This window comes from Ovis aries, chromosome 9 (genome assembly GCF_016772045.2).
Source record: "Ovis aries strain OAR_USU_Benz2616 breed Rambouillet chromosome 9, ARS-UI_Ramb_v3.0, whole genome shotgun sequence".
Classification (NCBI taxonomy): domain Eukaryota; kingdom Metazoa; phylum Chordata; class Mammalia; order Artiodactyla; family Bovidae; genus Ovis; species Ovis aries.
In genome coordinates, this window is record NC_056062.1 from 56103482 (window position 1) to 56127636 (window position 24155).

Sequence of the window (24155 nt, forward strand, 5' to 3'; positions counted from 1 at the left end):
GCATTGTTTGATACGTGAGGTAGTCAACCAAACTGAGTATTGTACTTTGGGTCAAAACCAAAGTGACGATTAAATAATGAGGCCAAATCTCTTGGGTAGCTGGATGGCGGGGGAAGACTCATTAACTAGCCTGAGGGCAAACACTGGAGGAATTCTAACATAGTTTTGAGAGTACAATGTAAATGAGAAGTTTGTTCTCCCTGGCGAGTGTGAGAAAGGACATTTAAATGAATTAACCGATGTATTTGTTTAAAGTCTAGTCTCCTTTCTCTAAAGTGACACCTGGCATTGACAACTTTCTGTATTGTGCTGGAAATTTCCATGTCTACAGCTAACAAACACAAGATATAAATGCACTAGCTGGAACACACAAGCGAAAATGTGTACCAGATGTCATCCATGAACGGAGACACGATCTCTGTTTAATAAATATTCTTCACAGAAAAATACACCTGACCAAGGAAAAAAACTTTTTAATGACATCTTTTCTATTGGGTTAGAGAAAAAAAACTTTCTTGCATTTAACTCATTTTCATTCAAGATACTGTTTTACTAAGTTGCTTAAAGTGTGAGATGGGGTGGTAATAAATGCCAGTAGGTAATAAAACTATGGTAAATTTTTAAAAAATTCTTTTCTAATCCACCAGTGCCCCCTTGACATAGCATAGAGTCCTGGTCAAGTAATCAGGAATTCTGACAAACCCAGGATTTTTCTCTTACCCTGTCATCAAGTCACTGTGAATTCCTCAGCCGTGCCCTCAAAGGCCCTCTTCAGATCTGAACACATGCAGTGTTTTCCTACCTATCTCTTATCTGCAAAATTCCCTTTTCTTAGCTTTTAGGAATAAATGAGCACTGTTAGCCCCTAATTACATGAAAATATGTCATTTTTTTCTACATAAATACCCTAAAAATGGATATACCTTAGCTGACTTTCATTTATTGAATTATGAAAAACAGATCAATTTGGTTCACTGCTATAAAATAAATTGCCCTCCTTGTTATTTTGTCTATTTACTCAATTCAAAATTTGAACAGTACAATCATGTATTTTTGGTATTCATATAACATCAGTACTTCATAAATATGAATTATGCTATTGTGTTTATAGTGATGATATCTAATTACTGTGGTTTGCATACTACACAACTCATCTTAAATTGTCAAAAGATTAAAAGAAATATTGGAAAGTACACTGCACATTTTCATCTGCAATGGATAGCCTACTATAACCTGAACTTGATCTTTAAATACACATAATATTATGTAAAGTATACAGGAAACTAGTCCTACCTCAGTCAAGCCAGCACAGTCCTGGAGAAACTCATGACTAACTCCATGCAATAGAAAAAAGATTATGAAATTGTTTTCAGACAAAAGGAAGACATTTTTTAAACATTTTCACATTTAGATGTGTTTTTTCACATTAACCAGGATTGCTTTTTTTTTTTTCCTGCAAAAATAAGGGGAAACAATAGTGGTAAGGTTTCACTAAATATGCAAAAGCAGAAAGATTATGGAAGGGGTATTAAAACATGTTTACATAATATTTGAGACAATAAAGGATGTAAATCTTTGAGAAAAGCAAGAAAAATGCATGATTTGCAAGGTAGCTTTGGTCAGTGGGGTTTTTAAAAATTATTTATTTATTATTTTTGGCTGTGCTGGGTCTTCATTGCTGTATATGGGCTTTTCTCTAGTTGTGGTGAGCAGGAACTTTTCATTTCGGTGTCTTCTCTTGTTGCGAAGCAGGGACTCTAGGGCACATGGGCTCAGTAGTTGTGGCTCTCGAACTTAGATGCCCTGCGGCATGTGAAATCTTCCCAGACCAGGGACCAGGGATAGAACCTATTTCCCCTACACTGGCAGGCAAATTCTTTACCACTGGACCGCCAGGGAGGTCCTGGCTAGTGTTTTTAATGCTTGGATTCTAAGGTGGGATGGCCATCCAGTATGTAAAGCTCCAAAACAGCAATCCCATGGAAGACCACACTTGCTGGTAGCGGCAAAGCTATTTAAGAAATACGCTTGCTATATAAGGGATCATGAAAGCTGTCTTTTTGGAACCAATGTCCAGCTTTAGGGCTTCCATGGTCTCTCAGGAGTAAAGAATCCACCTGGAGATGGGGGTTCTATCCCTGGATCTGGACAATCCCCTGGAGAAGAAAATGGCAACCCACTCCAGTATTCTTGCCTGGGAAATCCCATGGACAAAGGAACCTGGTGGGCTACAGTCCATGCAGTCGCAAAGAGTAGGACATGACTGAGGGACTAAACAACAACATCCAGCTTTAACCACAGTAGTTTCTTCTGGAGGCACTAAAACCTCATTTTTTTCACAATAATTCATTCTCAACCAAGAAGCCATCTGGGAATTGGCAAAAAAAAAAAAAAAAAAAACTTTATTGCGCCACTCAGATGGAGAATCACCAGTAAGGAAAATAAAGAGAGTTAACAGCATACTTGCTTTTAGTACTTCTTGGGTGGATTTCCCTGGACAGTCTGATTTTCCAGTATTTCCGCCAGATAAGTGCTTGGGCTTGGGGCATGCTGTTCTGTCTACAGCAGTCCTTCTCAAAGGGTGATTTCCTGAGCCAGGAGCACTGAAATCACCAGGGAACTTACTATTAATAGAAATGCCACTCATCATACCCCATACCAGACCCACTAAATCAGAATCACCAGCGTGGAGCCCACGTATGTTAAGAGATCCTCTGGAGGCTTCTCAACACACTGAGGGTTGCAAACCACTGGTCCCCAGCACATGGCCTGCCTAATTCTCATTCCATTCGTTTTTCCTTCCTATCAATGCCCTTCACTCAGCCCTAAACATCTAACTACATCCCACTGCTCCTCAAGTCTGACCCAGCTCTTTCTTTGAATGTTGACAATTCCCTTACTTGAAACAGCACTGATTGTTTACATAGCGCAGTTCGTTACCTAAATCTGAAGTGATTTACCTGTACCATGTCTTACATTGTCCTCTAAATTATTTCCTACCCATGCTTCTTTTCCTGCCTCTTGAACGCAGAAACTGTGTCTTGTACAGCTGGCCCTCCATGTTCGCAAAGCTTGCATCCTCAGGGTTTGCATCCGTGGATTCACCCAATCACAGACACAGCAGAGGACTGTCTGTATTAATCCTTCACCATTCAATATAAGGGACTTGAGCATCCTTAGATTCGAGCACCCTTTGCAGGGGCTCCTGGAACCAATCCCCACAGACACCGAGGGGCAACATAGTCTTACTTCTCACAGCATCCATCAGTGTCTAAGCTTTTGTTCGTTCTCCTAATATGCCCTTTTCTTCATCCCACTGACTTCCAAGTTTCCAAATTCTTGCAGTTTTTCAAAGTTCAACCCCAGATGCTTTTTCTATATGTAGAAATATTCTTCTTCCTTGAAAAAAGAAATAATAATTTTATCTTTTAAATTTTCCACTTCATAGTGCTGTCATTTCTTTGTGTCTTCCCTCTCTCATCATTGAAGATGGAGATAATTGTTTTAAACCACAGTTTTAAGTAATGTGGGTGGGGAGGAATAATTTAGTTTACTTCAGGGTATGCATGTATGATGATTAGTATATTTTCCCTCAATATTGAATGAACTCTGATTTGGGGTAATCCAACTATTTACATAGGAAGTAACTCTCACATTTCAGAGAGAGGCAGTATCCCTCCTAGATGCATTGCGGATCTGGGACAGAGTCTGTGTGATGGAGACAATTGTTGCAATTTGTGTGGTCTAATAAGTGGTCGCAGAAGAGTAGACAGAAGCAACAGGAATCTGCAGGAAATCCAGCCGTAAGGAAACCAGGGCGGCTTGAAGTCACATGGGTGAGGAAGAAAAGAACCTCACCCCAGGGTAAGGACCAGTAGCAGAAGGCTTAATTGCTACCATGTCATGGTGTGAACCCACTGTGTCACTGCCTGAGCTAATGGGAACCTGATGCAGCCAGCTTCCTGAGCCCACCAGTCCCAACTTCAAACACCACAGCCCCTCATGCAGGATCGGGTGGACTGGAGTCCCAGGTTACTTCCTCTCCAACAAAGGAGCATCTCCCCCCGCCCCACATCCCCATCAGTTAATGTAGGCTGCATGGGATGCTGGCAGGGCTCTGGAACCAACTCGCTTGTTTTCCCCTTTGAGCGCTCAATACTAACTTCCTGACCCCTCACAATGAAAATCTTCCAGACATAGTAGCCCCTCAAGAGCCTCTTCCCTGGTGGCTCAGATGGTTAAAACAATCTGCCTGCAATGTGGGAGACCTGGGTTCAGTCCCTGGGTTGGGAAGATCCCCTGGAGGAGGAGATGACAACCCACTCCAGTATTCTTGCCTGGAGAATCCCACGGACAGAGGAGCCTGGCAGGCGCTACAGTCCATGGGGTCACAAAGAGTTGGACACGACTGAGTGACTAAGCACACACAAACCAAGAGCCTCTGGCTGTGCTTACAGAGCCAGGAGCAAGAGAAAGCCCACAGGTCATTTGCCGGCAAATCCCACTGGGCCAACTGAGTGTGCAAATCAGGTGCTGAGGAGAGAGAGGTCTGGGGGAGGGGAGCCGGAAACCTTCCAAGTCCGATCCAAGTCTGGTTCTCCTGTTTCTACCTACATCTATCACTTCTGTTTTGCCACCGGCTCCTGACAGGAAAATTCCAAAGTGTCAGGCAAAGAATCCCTCCTGTTTATGTGACTGGAAAAGTGTTTACAGCCCCTAGTGTTTGGGGTCACCCCAAGCCCCCAGGGCAAGCAAGCCTTAACCTGGGTCTCCTCTCTGAGGAGGGGGTGGGGTGGGGTGGGGCGTGGTTCTGGAACATCAAGCTTCCTGGGCTCTTTTTTTTTTTTTTTTTACTTCTATTCCACCGACAGCCTTGGTGTTTTTCCTTTGCTGAGAGTTCTTAAGTTCCCTTTTTACAGCACTTATCAACATGTAAACTCCACACAAGGGTGAAAAGGTAGGTGTTTAAGACAGACAGCAACAGCTGGGATAAACTGCCTCTTAAAAAGACTGTCTTAATGAAATGCATCTCTTTCTACTGGGGGCATTTGTAAGCAGAATGGGGATGAAACTTGAGAAGATTACGCGATAACCAGGCTATATCCTGTCGAGAGAGAGTGTTTCTCTAATAACACAAAGATGAGCTTCTGGATAGTCTGCCAGATAGCCGTCTTCCGGCCAGTGTCTCCCATCGTAAATCTTCCTTCTGACTCGGGTTTTCTGTAGATTTGTGAGGATAGAGCTCATTTTCGTGGAGAGACGGGACTAAGGAAAGATCTGGAACTCCTCCAGTTAAAAGCCACCATTTGCTTAACCAACTTTTGTTCCATCAGAATCAATATCCTGCAGAGGGTGGTTTTCATTGTTCTGAAGTCTGTTTGCAGGTGACGGAGCGAAGATATGGTTCCTGAAAAGGAAAAGAAAATACTCCTCTAAATAGCCCCAAAAGGGGGTGGGGGCTCCCAAACTCTCCTTTTACAAATAAGCTTCCTTTTGTGAGAAACTCTGCCTGGCTTTGCATTCTCAAGATTTGTCAGTGACTTGACAGTGAGACAACCCCTCTCTTCCCAGGGTTATCTATTATTTCTCAGTGAAAGGGCTCAGCCATTTACTAAGCATCTAAGAAGTCTTGGGTCCTCTCTGAACCTTAGTTTCTTTATCTTTGATAATAGTTCCCTACCCTGGAGGTTGTAGATGAGGTAGCGTGTTTGAAATTATCTAACCCATGGTGGACACTCAGTAACAACTACCCTGCTTCTCTTGATTTATCCACAGAATGGATCGGCCGCAGGTTAAAATCTGAACTGCGTTCCTGTTTGGGCTACATTATTTTTCATGGCCCTAGATAAATCCCCTCAGCTGGGATCTGCCCTGAACCTCAGTCTCCTCATTTGCTAAAACAGAATAATGATACCTCTTCTCATTTGAGAAAGGGCTTATGAGAGCCAAACGAACAAATAAAAATCTTGTAATCGATGTTTGTATATTTGTAAACGATAAAGCATGGGCTTCCCAGGTGGTTCCGTGGTAAAGAATCTGCCTGCCAATGTAGGAGACACAGCTTTGATCGCTCCATGGGGAACATCCCCTGGAAAAGGAAATGGCAGCCCACTCCGGTCTTCTTGCCTAGGAAATCCCATGGACAGAGGAGCCTGGCAGGCTGCAGTCCATGGGGTCACAAAAGAGTCAGACATGACTTAACAACTAAACAACAACAGCAAAATGGTAAAGCACATAAATCAAGATAGTGATAGTCATTTATAGTTTTCATAATTGGATGAAAGGCATCTAATACTGTTGAAACCACACATATGCTTAAGAAATAAAAGTGGTTTTTTTTTTTCATAAAAAATTATCTTGTTCTTGTTTTGACTGTCTTTTGTTTTTTAATTTTGGCTTTTTTTGATAAAAGTTTTTCTACAGAAACTGTACCAACTGAGATGTTCAAAACATGTACTTTTGTGCTACAAGGAAGAAACCCAGAAAACTAAAGGTCTCTTGAAGTTCAAAATATATGGATACTCACATAATTTCTTTTTTTTTCCATTGTAATGACTCCCCCTCCCCTCAGATTGTAATACTTTTAAAAATTTATTCATTTATTTTAATTGGAGGGTAATTACGTTACAATACTGTGATGGTTTTAGCCACACATCAACATGAATCGGCCAGAGGCATACATGGGTCCCAATTTCTAAAACTCCATTTGAGGAGAAGATTGTGTATTCACGGCACTCCCCTCTCTCTGTTTGGGCTTCCTCAGCTTCCTGTGGGGGATGATGGCACTTGGGACCCAGCGTAGGTGGAACAGCTGGAGAGCCTCCTCGCCTCCTGATGTCACAGCTTATCAGTGTTGATGGACAAAGCACATAAGGCCTTGCCTTCCTTACTGACCAAACCACAAGCACACATCTCTATTTCTACCATGCTCTTTATTTTCTTGCAAAGGAAAGAGCCACTTCGTTCAAAACACTGAAATATATTGGAAGCAATCGATGCATTAATGTCACTAAGCAAGTTCCACCCTTGGACCATGGTATAACCTAATTGTATCACTTACCCAATCTTTTGCAGCTTTAAAGTTTAATGTAGTCAACTGTTGATCATCATCAAAAGAAGCATCATAGATTCTATGAAAATCATAGGCACACAGGACCTTCCTTTTGATTTATGTTAACTGGGAGAGGAGTGGGAAGCTTGGATAATCTACAAATTGACGAATTTTGTTGATGATGTTGTTGTTTGGTCGCTAAGTCGTATCCAACTCTTTGTGACGCCATGGACTATAGCCCGCAAGTCTCCTCTGTCCATGGAGTTCTCCAGGCACGAATACTGGAGTGGGTTGCCGTTTCCTCCTCCAGGGTATCTTCTCCATCTAGGGATTGAATCCATGTCTCCAGCATTGCAGGTGGATTCTTTATCACTGAGCCACCTGGGAAGCCCCAAACTGAAGAATGCACATATTAAATAAAGAAATAACAATGACACAAGTGGAATACACACACGCAATTGATTAATACTTTTGGAAGAAACTAGTCTCTGTAAGCTTTGTCTTGGGTCTGACTGTGTCATAGAATTCCAACTGTATATATGATATGTGACAATGTTTTAGTGGCGTGCTTTGCTTTTGTTTAATTAAGAAAAGAAATATTACACCGAAGAAGTCTGAATTCACTTCTTCATCATAAGACTAATAGGTAAAAATCAATGAATTAATTGTTTATCCCATAAACCTTTAATAAGTACTTACTGTGTAACAGGTGCTGTGCTTGGTACTGAACATGCATCAGTGAATAAAACAGACATGGTCCCTACCCTCAGCATTGATATTTTGATAGTAAAACATCATGAGCAACTTTGATCTAAAGAAGGAAAAACTGGCATCCACATTCATGGTAACTTCCACTTTAACCTGGACCAGTGGGTAGGAAAGAGTCTCTCCCTGGCCACTTGTCAAGGCAAACCTGAGGCTGTCAGAGCAGCAGCCTGGCATAGCCATCAAGACTACAGGCTCTGGAGTCAAACTGTCTGGGGTGAATCCTGGCTTCTCTCTAGCTGTGTGCTCTTGGGACAGATACTTGATCTCCCTGTGAACCTGTAAAACAGGGGACATGTTAATACCTACCTCATGGGGCTGTTGTAATGATGAACTAAGTCAATAAAGAAAGCCTTTAGAACAATGCAGGAAAAGAGCAGGTGCACAGTAAATGTTAGCAAATCTTACCCGGTCTGACATCATCTCCCATGATGGCTCCATACACAGCTCAAGGTTCTGGTAGGATGACATCTACCCTCAACATCTGCCACAATTTCCCTTGCCTGCCCTCTCCCCAACCCCTCCATGCTTTTACACATGGCATACCATCAGCCTGGAGAGCCTTACCATCTCTTTTGTTCCTAAAAAACTTTTCTTGTGCTCATCAAAGCTCAGTTTAAGATCATATCCTCTGGAAAAATCCTCCTTGTCCCTGACTGCCAATGATTGGGTCCTCCTCTGCCCTGCTCAACCAACAGCTGTGCGCAACTCTAACCTATACTGCCCCCTGGACTTGGAGTGCTTATTTGTATCTTCCGTCACACCAGATGAGGTGTGTTAAAAAAACAAAAGATTTAGTGAATGAATAGAAGAAAGAGGAGGAAGGAAGAAAGGAAAGAAAGATGGCTCAATCCTTGGAACAACCTCATCGGGATACGTACTTGTATCCTGTGGAGCAGGCAATAAGATAAATTTTTTTAAAGTGAAAATCACTCAGTCACATCTGACTGTGACCCTATGGACTATCCATGGGGTGGGTAGCCGTCCCCTTCTCCAAGGGGTCTTCCCAACCAAGGGATTGAACCCGGGTCTCCAGCACTGCAGGCAAATTCTTTACCAGCTGAACCACTAGGGGAGCAAGATTTATTTATTTTATTTATTTACTTTTTGGCTATGCTGTGTCTTTTTTGCTGCACGAGGGTTTTCTCTAGTTATGGAAGGCGGGAGTTACTTTTTGTTGTGGTGCCTGGGCTTCTCATCACAGCGGCTTCTCTTGTTGCAGAGCACAAGTTCTAGGCACACAGGCTTCAGTAATTGCCTTGAGTGGGCTCTGTAGTTGCAGTTCACGGGTTCTAGAGCGTGGGCTCAGTAGTTGTGGCACTGGGTTCAGTTGCTCTACGGCATGTGGGATCTTGCTGGACCAGGGATCGAACTGGTGTCCCTTGCATTGCAAGGCAAATTCTTCACCATTGGACCACCAGGGAAGCCCAAGAGAAGCTTCCTGAAGAGCCTTGAATCTGATCATTATTGCTATTACTGAGTCCAAGCTCTTGCTGCTCGCCATATGACAGGCCAATAAAACAAGAGAAGAGCTGTTGGGGCAAGGAGGGATACTGATTTTATTCAGAAAGCTAGCAGACCAAGAAGATGCTGGACTAGAGTCCCAAAGAACCATCTTACCTGAGTTAGAATTCAGACATCTTTTATACTAAAAGGGGAGGCAGTAAAATCAAACATTCCCTGGTTCTGGTCAGACTCTGGAAGGGATACTTAATTTCTTCCTTCTTGGCGTTATTCACAGGTGAGCCTAGTCAGGATGTTTCCTGTGAACTAAACAGAGCTTGACACTTATTACCTGGGAAGCAGTGTAGCCAGAGATGCACCGTCACCTATAATTTAAGCTCATAGGCAAATTTCTTTAGTGATTAATCTGTAATAGAATACAAAGTTCCTTCCCTGTTGCATTGCCTCCTCCAGACTCTACCATGCTCTGCTATTGGCCCGAAGAGATACACGCAAGCAAAGATTGAGCTAAAAACCAGAAGCAGCTAACGTTTTTCTTCCTTAATATATATATTTTGTTGAAGTACTGTTGACTCACAATGTTTCAGGTGCACAGCAAGGTGATTCAGTTATACATATGCACATATTATTTTTGAAATTATTTTCCATTATAGATGATTACATTATTATTACATCATTACATTATAGGTTATTACAAGATATAATTCCCTGTGCTATTCAGTTATTACAAGATATAGTTCCCTGTGCTATACAGTAAACTCTTGTTGCTTGTTGCATATCTATTTTTAAAATTAGAAATCTAGCATTCTATTCATTCTAAGTCAAACAAGTGGAATCAAAATGTCATAAACTTTTTAGTTAGACAAAGATTCATAAGACTTCTAAAATATATATATTATACATATTATTTATATATATGTATACAAAAGCTTTTCTACTATGCTTGATAAAGGCTTGAGAAAGAACATCAAAAAAAGAAAGGAAAAAAGAGATGGAGAAATTGGAAAACGTAAGCTAAAAGAAACATAACTAAATGGAAGAAAAGTTATGACCAACCTAGAGAGCATATTAAAAGCAGAGACACTACTTTGCCAACAAAGATCCATCTAGTAGTGCTCAATTCTTTTAACTTTTGCTTCTCTGGAAAGCTTTTGCTTTCTCCATAAAATCCCAATGAGAGTCACGCTGGGTAAAGTATTCTCGGTTGTAGGTTCTTCCCTTTCATCACTTTAAATATATCATGCCATCCCCTTCTGGCTTGGAGAGTTTCTGTTGAGAAATCAGCTAATAGCCTCATGGGAGTTCCCTTGTAGTTTATTTGTCATTTTTCTCTTGTTGTTTTTAATATTTTATCTTTGTCTTTAATTTTTGTCAGTTTGATTACTATGTGTCTTGGTGTGTTCCTCCTTGGGTTTACCCAGCCTGGGTCTCTCCATGTAAAGGCAGCTTACTTTTCATACCACTTTACCTTCCATGAACTCTGACCATACCAGAGACCTGCAAACAGTCTTAAGATAGCATCTACATCAACGCTCTAAGTGCTTGAATCCCTGCATTTCGCAAGAGGGATGGTTATCCACAGCTTTAAGCGTATATTCAAGTCTGGAAAAGGCAAAGTTCCCCTTGGTAGCACTTGCTTCCGGATACTTTTCAACAGAAATGACCTTTCTTAAGCTGCAATTCAAGCCCATGATTGCTGGCCTCAAAAGTGGTTCATTCTTTCAAGCTCTGGTTCACCAACAGCATTATATTTTTATTAACTATTTGCACTCCCAAGCAAAAAATTAAAAGTTAATTCCCCAATACCGAAGATCCCTGACATGTCAATATTTATCAAACACACACACATACATGCTGAGAGAGGGGAGAAGGCAGAGATTATGCTTGAAATCATATAGATCCCAGTGCTGTAAGGAAAGCAAATCACAAGGCTTGTTCGTTGAGATCTCTGAAAAGGGTAGCTATTATTTTTTATCAGGGTAGAAGTTTCAACTAGCAAGAGCTTTTCGTTTCCTCAATCTGAATAGAAATAAACAATAGAAAAGCCAAGTATAGTTTTTCAAGTTGCAAAATCGAGCTCTCTGCAGCTTATTTTCTCTCTGACTATTCTTAGTTTTCTGCAAACAAGTCCACTTTTGGTGTATAATGAGCTATGCCCATATCTTCATGGCCAGTGCCCATGTCCTACTTCTGTTTTTCAAATTTGTATTTATTTATTTATGGCTGTGCTTGGGCTTCCTCTAGTTTGCCGCGAGCAGGGGCTACTCTCTAGTTGTGGTCCACAGGCTTCTCATTGCAGTGGCTTCTCTTGTTGCTGAGCAAGGGCTCTAGGGCATATCGGCTCATTAGTCGTGGTGCATAGGCTTGTGGAATCTTCCCGAACCAGTGATTGAACCCACGTCCTCTGCATTGGCAGGCAGATTCTTAACCACTGGACCCCCAGGGAAGCCCTCCTGGTTCCATTTTAAGGAATAAGACTTCTTAATCACTGTTCTCAAAATAGTTCACCCTTGTGTTAAATACTTGCTTATTCATTCAGTAATTACTTACTGAGCTATGGCAGATACTCTACTAGGCATAGGATATAAAATAGTGCCATCCACCCTCTGCCCTGGGAAAGTTTTGACCAGTTTGTGTTTGTTTGTTTGTTTGTTTGTTTGTTTTTAGTGAGAGACAACTTGCCTGTATAGAACTGACTTTGATCAATGTATTTTGAAAATATTCCACAAGAATTGAATTTTTTGTCAAATTTCATTTTTTACAAAATGAGAGACTTGTGTCTCCTGGCATAGTATCAGGGAGATGGCAGGCACTGGGTTACTAGCCATTCCTTTTTTTCCTTGGTGTTTGAAAATCAAGTCATCTATAAGATGAATTTGGAGTCTTGACATTTTGAGCAAAGCAACAGATTCCTCTGGGCTGAGAAGCTACCTAGTGGAGACTATAAGGTAATGGCCTTTGGAGATGGCCTCATCTAGCTTTCAGCCTTGGTCTCTCTGCCACTCAGTTGAGAAGTAACAACAAAGAAGTTTTTTAAGCTTCTTAAGCCTTATCTGATAAATGGGAAAATAAGTACCTCTCCACGGAGTTGTCATAAATAAGGTTACTTGAAATACAATATGTAAAATTTCATTCATAGGAATCTGGCATCAAGAATAGCTATTATTTGATGTAAATTATCACCATCCCCAATTTGTCTGCTTCTCGAAATCATTTATTTATACAAATTGGATTTTCCTTTTTAAAATTTTATTTATTTTTGGTTGCATTGTGTTTTCGTTGCTGCATGTGGGCTTTCTCTACTTACACCGAGTGGGGGCCACTCTTCATTGCAGTGCAAAGGCTTCTCACTGTGGTGGTTCCTATTGTTGCAGAGCACGGGCTTCAGTAGTTGCATCACATGGGCTTATTTCCTCTGCGGCATGTGGGATCTTCCCGGACTAGAGATCGAACCCATGTCCCCTCCTTTGGTAGGCAGATTCTTATCCAGTGCACCACTAGGAAAGTCCCTAAAATTTGGATTTTCTTAAGGCAAAACATGTCTACAATTTTCAGCTAAACATCAAATTTGGAACTCCAAGCAGAGGACTGTGGTGATTCTGGTATCTTTGTCATTTTTCAAGACATTTTATGACAACCACCTCTTCCCCCAGGAACCCTTCCCTTCCTTGGCAGAAAGAGGTTTGTACCACCGCAGGCCAGGGCACATTCTTTCCATGGGATGAATCCAATCTCACTCTGTATTTATCTAACTTCCTTTTCTAAGAGGTTTAGCAAGTTTGGACTAGACTGTAAGCTCTTTAAGGTTCTCATTTATGTTTTCTCTCTTCAACAATATAATCCTCCCAGAACACTGCCACAGTTTCTGGGATCAAGGTGTCAAATGCCTGGATCAATTCCAGGGATAGGCATACCCCACGCTCAGCGTACTCACGTCAGCAGTGACTCTGCGGACACTCTGCTTTTGTGCGCCCTCCGTTACTGTTTCCCTTGAGTTACATGAAGCAAACAGCCAGCCTCCACTGTGGCACAATATATTTTTCTTTGTAGAACCAATGACTGAGGGAGGCCAATGTCCCCCTCCAACCACTGAAATTGCCTTTGGAAAATCTTCAATATAAAACAGTAGTTCTAGACTTCCCTGGTGTTGCAGTGGATAAGAATCTGTCTGCCAACTCAGGGGACACGAGTTTGACCCCTAATCCGGGAAGACTGCACGTGCAGCAGAGGAGCTAAGTCCATGCACCGCGACTAACGAACCTGCGGGCCGCAGCTCCTGAAGCCCGCGTGCCTAGAGCCGGTGCTCTACAGCAAGTGAAGCCGTGGCAGTGAGCAGCCCAGGCGCTGTGCCCAGAGCCCAGTCCCTGCTGTCTGCTACTAGAGAAAGACCACATGCAGCAAGGAAGGCCTGGCATAACCAAAAATAAACAAATAAAATGTGAAAAGTAAAACCAGTAGTTCTTAAATCAGAGTCTTAGGGTCCTGAAAATCTGTTGAAGATGTAAGAACTCTTCCCGGGGACAGGGGAAGTCATACAGCATTTTTGCTGCTGCTAAGTCACTTCAGTCATGTTTGACTCTGTGCGACCCCATAGATGGCAGCCCACCAGGCTCCCCCGTCCCTAGGATTCTCCAGGCAAGAACACTGGAGTGGGTTGCCATTTCCTCCTCCAATGCATGAAAGTGAAAAGTGAAAGTGAAGTGGCTCAGTTGTGTCCGACTCTCCATGACCCCATGGACTGCAGCCCACCAGGCTCCTCCACCCATGGGATTTTCCAGGCAAGAGTACTGGAGTGGGGTGCCATTGCCTTCTCCGAGCATTTTTACATACACATTTTTAATTGTGGGTGACTCATGGGCTCCCTGCAAACTTTCCCTATGCCCTTTTGGGGAATCCACCTAAGCTAGGAGAATTCAAAACAACACCTGAGTTCTTGCTAGTGTTTGAATCGTCTCTTTTTGTGAATCGCAAGAAATCCAGGGAAGCGGCAACTGCCTAAGAATTCAAATGTTGAGCCAGATCCTGAACAGCACACTGTTTCTGTTCTGGGTATCTCTTTACTGAGGGGTGACAAGCCATCCACTCGGAGCAGCCTGGTTGGTTTCCTCAGTCCCACACGCTGTGTAAACTCCAGAAAATTCTCTCTCTTAAGAAAAAGAGCATTATGTGGGGGGAACCCTGCGGGTTGCAAAGAGTCAGATACAACTGAGCAACTAAGCACAGCACCCTGTATGGTAACAAATATGGCATTTTCAGTGAGCAATTGTTCGAGGTCATTTTCATTTTCTCATCAGCCGCAGTGAGCTTGAAATTGACATGCAAACCAAAAAGGTTAGGGAGCTCTCTAGGCAGCCTGCTGTTGTTTTCTGCTTGGTTCAGGGGAAGTTCCTGGAAGAATTTTTTGTCTCCAGCCTCTTGTTGAGTGACAGGAAAAGAAAAAAGGATCATTTGAAGGCTCTCTGATTCAAACGTCCTGGACCGAATGCCAGGCGCTCCCTGCCCTGGAGAAAGCCACTCTGGTGCTAGTTTAGAACAAGGGTGTTTCCACTGTCTCCTAGAGCGGCTTTTCCCAGTCATCCAGAGGGGGCGGATTTCAAAGCCGCTGACTTCTTGCCCTTTTTAATCGGACTGGAAGTGTCCCCGTTTTAATTTGAAAACTTCCCCTCCATCTTCCACTTCTTCAATGCCTCCCCTAAAGAAGGTGGTATTCTGGGTCACTGAAATGGTGTTGGGCTATTAAGCAGAGACAGGTGATTAGAGGACCAGTGGGTAACAGCGAACACAGCTATGGTATTCATGAAAGCTCAAGTTGCATGTTAGTGAAATGCTATGAAACATCAAAACCCTGAAGATACGGCGTTAACCGCACCGAAATGCCTTCTGCAGTTTGCCTCGTGCAGCTGTGGACCTAAAGTACAGCGCCGTTCCCGTACTTCCATCATCACGCCGTCGTCCTTCAAAGACACACACAGACTCACTCCCACACCGCTTTGTGCCCTCAGCGCTGACCGCCCCATCTCTCCCTGATACCCCGGAGCCTCTCCGCCTAAAGCCCCCCACCCCGCCTCCCTGCGCTGGGGGGAGGGAGACAGTAATTAAGGTCCCTGAGGGCTGCTGCGGGCTGTACTTGGGACCTCAGCGCAGCTGCCTGCCTCCGTCTCCCCAGCCGCCCTCCCACATCATCCGAGGAGACCGGCTGTGTGTGTGAAGGAGGTGCTGTTTCCCACAGCTCTGATCTAATTCAGCTGAAACTCAATCTCCGTGTGACCAACCTCAGCCTGCGCGCTCCCACCCGCCCAGGCTCCCCTCTCCCGGCTGTGTGTGCGCTGCCCATTGACGCTGTCAGTCCCAACGCCTCCCCTCCACCGCTCCGGGGTGTAGACTTACAGGGTGTCAGTGGGCCAGCCTCAGGAGCTTGGCGGCTGCCCGGACGCTCACTCCTCATCCTCCGGGCTCCGAGGGGTGTGACACCCTATACCCGCCACTCAGCGGGTTGAACTGGGCTCGTGAGTTATCTCTGGAGAAAAGGCAGTTGAGTCCGATGAGGCTGAGAACTTGAAACAGATGTAAAAGACATCAGGCTGAGTTTTCCCTGGATCTTCATTGCCCAGAAAGATTTATAGCCCCTTTTAACCCTCTTTTAACATCGGTTGAACTGGGCTTGTTTTATAGCAAGGAAAGAAACCTCGCAGTTACACAGAAAATTGCCAGAGCTCAGAGTCTGCCCCCGGGTCTGCAGATCCTCGCTTTTCTTTTTTCTTTGTCCTCTCTCCTATAAGCTCATCTCTTCGCCTCTGAATCTGGTGGGGACATTTCATCACCACCTCTTTATAACTCTCCATCCCCAGACAGCCCCAAACTACCAGCTGCTTTGACCCTGCCTGCATGCTTGCTAAATTGTTCAGTCCTGTGGGACTCTTTGCCACCCCATGGAGTGTAACCCTCCAGGCTCCCCGTCCATGGAGATTCTCCAGGCAAGAATACCGTAGTGTGTTGCCATGCCCTCCTCCAGGGGTTAGACCCTAAGTGGTGTTCAGTTTGGGAGAGTGCATCTTTATCCTGAACAGGGAAGTGATAAATAGCTCTTAGAAATGTGAAGATTGCAAGGAGCCAGCACAATCCACTAGTAGGCCTGGCTTTTTTTTGGGGGGGTGGCTAATTGTCACGTAATCATGTTACACCAGATCAGGCGCACTTTCTTTTGATGGAGAACGCTTTGAACTTTGCTCTGCACTTCCTGCAAGATTTCTACTTCAGGGCAGGGAGGCACAGGAAGGCAGAGGCTTGCGGGTACCTTTTACAAGTCCTGTGAAGCGAAAGGGAAAGAGTTCACAAAGGCATCATCATTAGGAATGATGTGTCACGGCAGGCTGGCACCTCCTAAACCTGACCCCCGCCCCCTCCTCCAGGGCGGCCTCAGGAACTTGGAGATTCAGCACTGAGCACCCAAGTCATTTTTCAACGCAAAGAAGCGCAGGGATCTTTCCATCTTTTGTTAATTTTATTTCACACAGTGATGGGGAGGGTTTTTTTTTTTTAAACTGTTATTACTTTTTTGTTTTTATACTTTATTTGGCTGCTACCTGCAGGATCTTCAAATTTTATTGTAGCACATGAATTCTAGTTTCTTGACCAGGGATTGAACCCTGGCCCCCTGGAATGGGAGCCCAGAGTCCTAGCCACTGGACCACCAGGGAAACCCTGTTACTACTTTTTTACAGTGATACATTTTGCATGAAAAAAATTATTTTGACTAACAACCAACTTGCTTGCTTATCTCTTGATATAGAACTGGTATTTTCCTCACTTCCTCCAGACTCCCAGAGTCTGAGGCTTGCCATCCTGAAGAATCAAACCTTTATATCAAACATGGTGCAAAGAAACCCTCCATTAGAATTCAGTCTCTCTCTCCACAGTAGGTAGTTCCGACTAGTGTAAGCGATACCTTGGGTGCCTAAAAACACTTCTACATGCATTCTGCTCCCAGTCAGGATGCGCCGTGGAGAGAAGGGTCATGGAGTGAAGAAACACCGTTTTGAGGGGGTGGGCGTGGGTGGAGATTCTACCTTGCCCAGGGAAAGAGGAAGATTTCTGCAGCCAAGCTCAGAAATAATAGTCTCCCTGAGTCCTGAGAAAACTGCCCCAAATGTTAACACATCAATCTCAAGGAAACAAGCCTGGTTTTTACCGACTTAATTTCATATAATTATTTCAGAGTTTGAGTCTTTACAAGAAAGAGGGAGTGGAGGGAAAAGGCCAGAAAATTGAAAGGGACGAACAAAAGAGGAATGAGATTTTTTGTTGTTTTGAAGATTCCTGTTGCTCCTCGGTGCCCAGGGCTCCGTCTTGGCTTTCATCTTTTAGAAGCAAATGCACAGCACCCTCAACAGCACGTGGAGGCACTCCGAAGGTGCTGATTTCAGCTCAGGAACACTATTTCCTGAACACTATTTCTAAGAAACACTTTAATAAGCTTTCTCTGTGTCTTGGGTCTTATAACATCAAGTGTGCAGTGAAATAAGGCTAGAAAATCTGAGCACCAGTACTAACTTCAGGCTGATAAATCCCAGCACTGTTTGCCCAAGTCATTAAACTGCAGGGGACTCAATCACATTTCTAAAATGGTGGTAATAATACCTCCCCTGCCTGCCTCAGAGGGTTATATATAGAAAACATTTTGAATGGTTAAAAATGCTGCTATGTAACTATTTACAACAGCTAAGACATGGAAACAACGTAAATGTTGGCAGATGAATGGATTAAGAAGATGAGGTACATATGTAATACAATGGAATACTACTCAGCCATAAAAAAGAACAAAATATGCCATTTGCAGCAACATGGAGGCAGCTAGCAATGATCCTACTAAGTGAAGTGAGTCAGAAAGAGAAAGATAAATACCATGTGATATCACTTATATGTCGAATCTAAAATATGACACAAATGAACTTATCTGTGAAACAGAAACAGGCTCATGGACACAGAGAACAGGCTTGTGGTTGCAAGGAGAGGGGGTGGGGGAGGGTGGACTTGGAGTTTGAGGTTAACAGATGCAAACTTTTACATATACAATGGGTAATCAACAAGGTCCTGCTCTATAGCACAGGGAACTGTATTCAGTTTCCTATGATGACAAACCATAATGGAAAATAATGTGAAAAAGAATGTACCTGTGTATATATATAACTGAATCACTTTGCTGTATGGGAGAAATTAATACAATATTGTAAATCAACGATACTTCAATAAAATTGTTTTCAATGCTGCTTTATAAGTGAAAGGTATTACATTTGCAATAGTAAAGTTCAATGATGATTTAGTATTCTCTGAGTATTTAACTGAGCTTAACAATTTGTAGTATTTACGTGAGAGTCAGACGCATAGAAATTGGTAGGTCAACAAAAAACAAAGATATCATCTGGTTGATTTAAAATGCAAATCACAAAGCCCCGTCTTCCAGGTAGAGTTAGTGTAGAATGGGCCCTGGAATCTGTATTTTAAGCAATCACCTTGGGAGTGGCAGAGGCAGATAGTTCAGGAAAAAGGCAACTTGGAGAAGTACTTTGTTTTGCAAAATGAGGACATTTCTCATCTTCCCACTCTCTGCCTCTGCTTCCACTGGGGCTGGGTGTGAGAATGAAGCCCATTGCTTTCACATCCCTTCATTAATATTTCAGAATCTACAGCATGAAGGACTGGAGAGAAACAAAGCAGAATGGAGGATTATGTCGATGGGTTTGGTTTCCCGTTAATGATGAGAAACATGCCTGTCTGCTCTGAGCAGATGATCAATTGATCCAGAAAATGTTGCACAAGTGTTCTCTGCTAAGCTACAGGGTCAAAGTCAACAATATAAAAGAAAATATACCTCTGTTTAGTTGAAAAGGACTTACGTTCAAGACATTGCTCAATAGGGCTGGTATGGGTTTCACTCTGTCAAACAGCCCTGTTCATTTACTCAGCTTTCCACAGAATTCTGCCAAAGAGGACAGCAAGGGAGAGAGAGAGATTTAGCTCTCGTGGTTGCAGTTTGTTTTTGCACCTGTGGATTTTTTTTTTTTAATGACAATTGTTTAAAAATATCATGATAATATTTTTAAAGATAGTAGGTGAAATAGTTTGTATGTGAAGTTGGGACAACGGGGCGAAGAATTTCTCATTAAAAAAATCCCTTTTTAATGACAGTTGCCTACTCTAGAATAAAGTGATAACAAATAATGAAACTGAGGAAGAAGTTTCTAGAAAGATAGATTGCCCCTAGAAATCTAGGAGTAACTTTTCAACAAAGTCCAAAAAGATTTGTCTTGCAACTTTTTATTACTAGAATGAGTAAAAACATGAACAAAACTTCCCTCTGGAAAATCAAAATAGAGGACTCACAATCTACTCAGTTTGCTCATAGAAAAACTCTCAAGTTCTTGTTCACAATTCTTCGCACACAGTTCTAACATACAGGCAAACACACACATGCTTGAGTTTGTATATGTGTGTGTATGTGAGTGCACTGGTATTCTATGCCCAAGGTGAATACTGAAAGTTAGAATTAAAGAATGTCTCAAAATGGGTTATAGATAACCTCTTTATCAATAGATAAAGAGAAGTGGTAGCTAATGACCTGATAAAAAGTGTAGAGATAGTCAATTTAAAAGCTTACAAAATTTCAACAAATAATAGCTTACAAAATATAGCTTTCAATGAAAAAAAATCTAAAAAGGAATATATATTCCTTTTTATATTTGAATCACTTCACTGTACACCTGAAACAATAGTATAAATCAACTATACTTCAATTTTTTAAGTTTATCAGATTAAAAAAAAAAAAGTTTATCAGTTAACTTCAGAACCACAAAAATCTAGGACTGTTTTACCCCAAAAGATCTTCAGGGCTCCATTGCATGACAGCAGAGTACAAAACCTTTGTTTACTGTAATGATCCCAGTACATCAAGAAAAAGTTCAACATTTTATGTCCTAGAAAATTTCCATTCAAATGGTTAAGGTTAAAGATGTTTCCATACTGAAAGAGGCAAATCCTTATCTTTCCAGAACTCTTTACTTGTTCAGAAATAATTTTTTTCCCAAAGTTTCTGGGTCAGCAAGGTTTGTCTAAGAGGAGAGATTGGGGACGGGAGGCGGGGGAGGAACAGCTGTTTTGAGTTAAACAAGAAGCATGTTAATGACAGCACAGGAGTCTGAGAGATACTTGGGTTTAGCCCGCTGGTCAGAGAAGTAATGGGCTAAATGGCTGAATGAAAACAGTTATTCAAGGTCTGTGATAGTGGACATGAGTAGGGAGACAGAAGACAGCATTGATGAATGAGCTATCTATGGCATAAAATCATCTTCCCCTAAACTGCAGTAGGAAGTAGAAAACAGAGAAGAGGGGTGTGGAAACCATCAGCCTAACTCACCAATACTGGGCTTTTATGGAGATTCTGAGAAAGGTGATAACCTGAACTGCAGATGGACCATGGCACAGACAAGAGGGGGAAAAGAGGATGTTTCCAGCTGGAATATTAATGATAAACACAAATGTCATGATTACTGTGAAAGTTATATGCACCAGAGACACTAAGAACAAAAAAAGTAAGTCATTTTATCCCTACAGAGGTTCCCATAAGAAGGTCAGCAATCATCTCCGTGTGTCTCTTATGCCAGCAAGATGCCTCTAGCCAGAGAGCGCCACCCAAGGTCTCTCTTTGCAAGGAGACCCTGAGCTTACTGGGGCTGGCTGGGAAAGGCCAAGAAAGAGAAGTCCCAGCACTAGCCTTTCTGAGGAGTGGACAGAAATTGGTACCACGTCCCCCACCTCCACAGGCTTCCCAGGTGGTGCAGTGGTAAAGAATCTGCCTGCCAATGCAAGAAACTGGGTTCAGTCCCTGGAACTCATTCCAATATTCGTGCCTGGCAAATCCCATGAACAGAGGCTCCTGGTGGGCTACAATCCATGGGGTCTCGAAGAGTCAGATGCAATTTAGCACATGCACGCTAGCGCTAGCCAGCTTCCCCACATCCTGCTTGCCTCTCAGCCCTGCACCTCCACCTCAAAGAGCCTGAAGACTCCCCTAAACCGCCTACTGACTAGGGAGCTCTGTCTTAATTGAAATGAAACAGACTGAGCTCTCCCTGTTTTACCAGTGGAGACATTGTGGGAAGAACACAATCAGAATTGAAAACTGTTCTCATCAAGACACATCCTAATTTCAGCCCTAACCGTCTCCTGAGCCATTTGATCAGAAGTAGCTATGTTTAGGACTTTGGCACACATAAATCATTCAAATATTTGTCAAGTTCTGTGTCATGCCATCTAATTTATGCTGTGTATGTGTGTTAGTCACTCAGTTGTATCTGACACTTTGCGACCCCATGGACTGTAGCCCTCCAGACTCTTCTGTCCCTGGGATTTCCCAGGTAAGAATACTGGAGTGGGTTGCCATTCCCTTATCCAGGGCATCTTGCTAACCCAGAGATCGAACCCAGGTGTCCTGCATTACAAGCAGATTCTTTGCCACCTTAGCCACCAGGGAAACTCCAATTTATGCTGTAGATTAAAGGAAATAAAATACGCAATCAGTATGTTTCATTAAGAAAAAAAAAAACTTGGAAGATCATGGCCACCAATTACCCCTTGTGTATGAATAACTCCTAAATCCAGGTCTCTCCTTGCCCCTGGACCCATGTTTCCAATTGCCTGCTGGACACCTACATCTGGGTATTCCATACCTTCTCAACTGTTTGTCCTCAAATTTAGTTCCATCCCAACGCAGGTCTATTGTCACCTTTTGTATCTGGCAAGTTCTTGAGATGAGGTAAGGCTAATAAGCTGGATAAGTACAAACACATCTCTCCCACCACACCGTGGAGGCAGATTGGCACTGGCTGATTCTCAAGGATGTTTGTAGGACTTAGGAGACAGTGCAGAACTACTCAGGGATGCATGTATTGTGGTCCCACACATCAGCTGCTGCTGCTGCTAAGTCACTTCAGTCGTGTCCAACTCTGTGCAACCCCATAGATGGCAGCCCATCAGGCTCCCCGTCCCTGGGATTCTCCAGGCCAAGAATACTGGAGTGGGTTGCCATTTCCTTCTCCGCCACACATCAGCAGTTCTCCTCAATCATGAATACTGAAGTGAAAGTGAAACTGTTGTGTCTGACTCTTGGTGACCCCATGGACTGCAGCCCACCAGGCACCTCTCTCCATGGAATTCTCCAGGCAAGAATACTGGAGTGGGTTGCCAGTCCCTTCTCCAGGGTTTTTCCTAACACAGGGATCAAACCTGGGTCTCCTGCATTGCAGGCAGATTCCTTACTGTCGGAGCCACGAGGGAAGCCCTGAGTACTTAAGATAAAGGGTAATAAGACAGCAGGAGCACCGAACAGGCTCTAGGAATAGTTTTTATTACCATTATGATCATTTAGATAGATGTACAGCCAAATCTGGCATTTGGGTGCCTGCCTTTCCATTTGGGGCCCTTTGCCCTGAGGGCGGAATCCCCCTTGCTCACTCAGATCCCCATTCTGAAGTTCCTGCTCACACTGCCTTTCCTCCTTGACTCATAGAAAGCAGAACCTGAAGGGAACATTAGAGATCATCTAGTTCAGTCTCTGTGTGTACAGATGAGGTCATGGAAATGGAAAGAATTGCCATGCCCACAGTCACAGAACTCCAGCGGCAGAGCTGTAACTAGAACTAAGATCAGCTGCCATGTTCCACTCTCTTCTTTCACAACCACACAGTGACGCAGAAAAGTTAACACCCTTCCCAGGGATATTTACAATTTCACAAGGTTCAAAGAGTCAACCTGATCCAGCTCTAAGGGTAGAACACCAGGGATCAAGCACAGAGCGGGGCAGGGGTTTCCAAACTAGCTATTTATGAGGCTTCATATTCTAGAATGCATCTCAACAGCCCAGAGGGCTAACATTTATACAAAGCTTTGTTGTCTCTCAAATGCCATTTGATATTCATGCCTTAATAGCTGGAGAGGAAACCACCTGAAGTGACTACCTTGTACTGCTACAGAGTCTGCATGTCCTAACGGGATTCATCCTGTAGTCTGGGCCTTCCTCTCATACATAAGAAAAACCTACATTATTTCCCCCAGAGAAAATTGAAGCTAGTAATAAATTTTCATTTCCCTTTCCAGTTGTTCTTTGTATTTTGTTGCCAATTGCCCGATTGCTGAGCTATGAACTTGAGCTGGAGGAGGGACTAAAGGTGTGGGGTGATGTCGTGAACCTGGGCTTGGATCCAGGAGTTGTCTGTGTTTACTCACCTTGGTGATTGTCAAGCCATTGTCCCTGGGCAGGCTAACTGGACTGCATGTGAGCCAACATGCCTAGTGCTAAGCCTTGCTTCTTGAATGCACTCTCTTCTCACAACCCCATCCTTTTTTAAACATTGGAAATAGCTTTGCCATTTCCATTTTCCTCCATTCTGGTCTCTCCCACGTCCTTCCCATTTATCTTAGCAAGGCAAATAAAAAAGGAACCATATTTAGAAAACATACTTAACCAAGCATGTCATAGATATGCAACAAGCATGCTGAGGTTAATCTCGTGATTGTTATTCTTCCTCTGCATCTATGAATCAAGAAGCCCTGGAGAATCTGTGTGAATGCTAAGTGGCTTCATTCGTGTCCAACTCTTTGTGACCCACCAGGCTCCTCTGTCTAGGGGATTCTCCAGGCAAGAATACTAGAGTGGGTTGCTATTTCCTTCTCCAGGGGATCTTCCCGACCCAAGGGTCAAACCCACGTCTCTTATGTCTCTTGCACTGGGCGGGTGGGTTCTTTACCACTAGCACTGCCTGGGAAGCCTGGAGAATCTGGCATGTTATTAAATGTCATATATTCACACAGGGTGTACTTGACA

General features: G+C 43.1%; 1 long non-coding RNA gene across 2 annotated transcripts; it reads right to left on the reverse strand.

The window, feature by feature from the left end:
• Positions 1-1614: 1614 nt before the first annotated feature.
• LOC132657181 (uncharacterized) lies at positions 1615-16184 on the reverse strand. 2 transcript variants are annotated; one of them, XR_009594968.1, is made up of 4 exons: positions 15668-16184; positions 9437-9586; positions 7061-9348; positions 1615-5407 (listed from the first exon to the last, which is right to left on the reverse strand). It is a non-coding gene; the product is annotated as an uncharacterized LOC132657181 (long non-coding RNA). The 2 variants fall into 2 exon arrangements; XR_009594967.1 differs by lacking the exon at positions 15668-16184 and having other exon boundaries at positions 7061-10016.
• Between the last annotated feature and the right edge of the window lie 7971 nt (positions 16185-24155).